Below are 1,006 nucleotides of genomic sequence, written 5' to 3' on the forward strand. Positions count from 1 at the left end.
CCAGCGCCTCCAAGCTGACCCCCGGCATGGTGGTGGTGCAGGCGCTGTGGCGAGCCCCGCACAGCTGTCCACTGCCCTTTATAGGGGCCCAGGCACCCCCCCGGCTGGAGGCTGGCCCACTCCCTGCCGGGGGGCTATTCTGGTCTCAGCAGCCGGGGGTCCCGTGCAGGGGTGCTGAGCCAGGCGCCACACTTGGCAGTGCATCCGGCTCTGGAACCAGGTGGCTCAGCAAGGGGAGCCCTGCAAGAGGCCCTCCCCCACCCCCAGTGGCTGCCAGGGCCACACACCCTCCTGAGGCCTGTGGGACAAAGTGGTGGGAACCAGCCCTGACCACTGCAGTGCTGGGTGAGTGAAAAAGCCAACCACTGCTGCGTCCTTTCCCCCAGGTGCCTTCCCACTCTGGGCTGGTATCACCCACAGCACAACATCTCCAGCCCCAGGCTAGCATCAGTGCCATGGCATGGGTTTTAGGTCTTCATACCCCCATGCTGCCCAATGCCTGCTCCAAGGAGAGCAGGTCCCTGCACGACGGGCACAGGCAGTACCCCACCAGTGAGAAGACATGCCACTGTGACTACTGCCCCCAGGTCCCTGCACCCTGCTGGTCCTCCGACCAAGCCCTACCTGGCAGGGCTGCCAGCACAGCTGCCTCATCCTCCTCCTCTTCCTTAACCACCAGGAGCATACCTGGAGGGTGCATCTCCTGACAGGCAGCCGACAGGTCTCAGGCCCCCCACCTCACTGGACAGACCCACTAATACCTTAATGAGAGCTGACAAGTGCTCAGGCCAAGCCTGCCCAAGCGCATTAGCACAGGGAAGTCACCCCGCTGCAGACAGCTGCCCACAGGCAGGACCTGCTGGCAGGTATGGGCAGCACCTGTGGACACTGCCTGCCTCATGCTGGCAAGGGCTGGGCTGATGATGGGGTGAAGCCAGTGGTACCACAGCCACCAGTATGCCACAGGCCACGGGTGGTACCACAGCCACTGGCAGCGACACAGGCC

General features: G+C 64.2%; 1 protein-coding gene across 1 annotated transcript in view; it reads right to left on the reverse strand.

The window, feature by feature from the left end:
- Window positions 1-1,006, reverse strand: part of SMTN (smoothelin) — a 21,255-nt gene that overhangs the window by 8,591 nt on the left and 11,658 nt on the right.

The sequence above is a fragment of the Corvus brachyrhynchos genome, unplaced genomic scaffold (genome assembly GCF_000691975.1).
Source record: "Corvus brachyrhynchos isolate BGI_N302 unplaced genomic scaffold, ASM69197v1 scaffold19, whole genome shotgun sequence".
Classification (NCBI taxonomy): Eukaryota; Metazoa; Chordata; class Aves; order Passeriformes; family Corvidae; genus Corvus; species Corvus brachyrhynchos.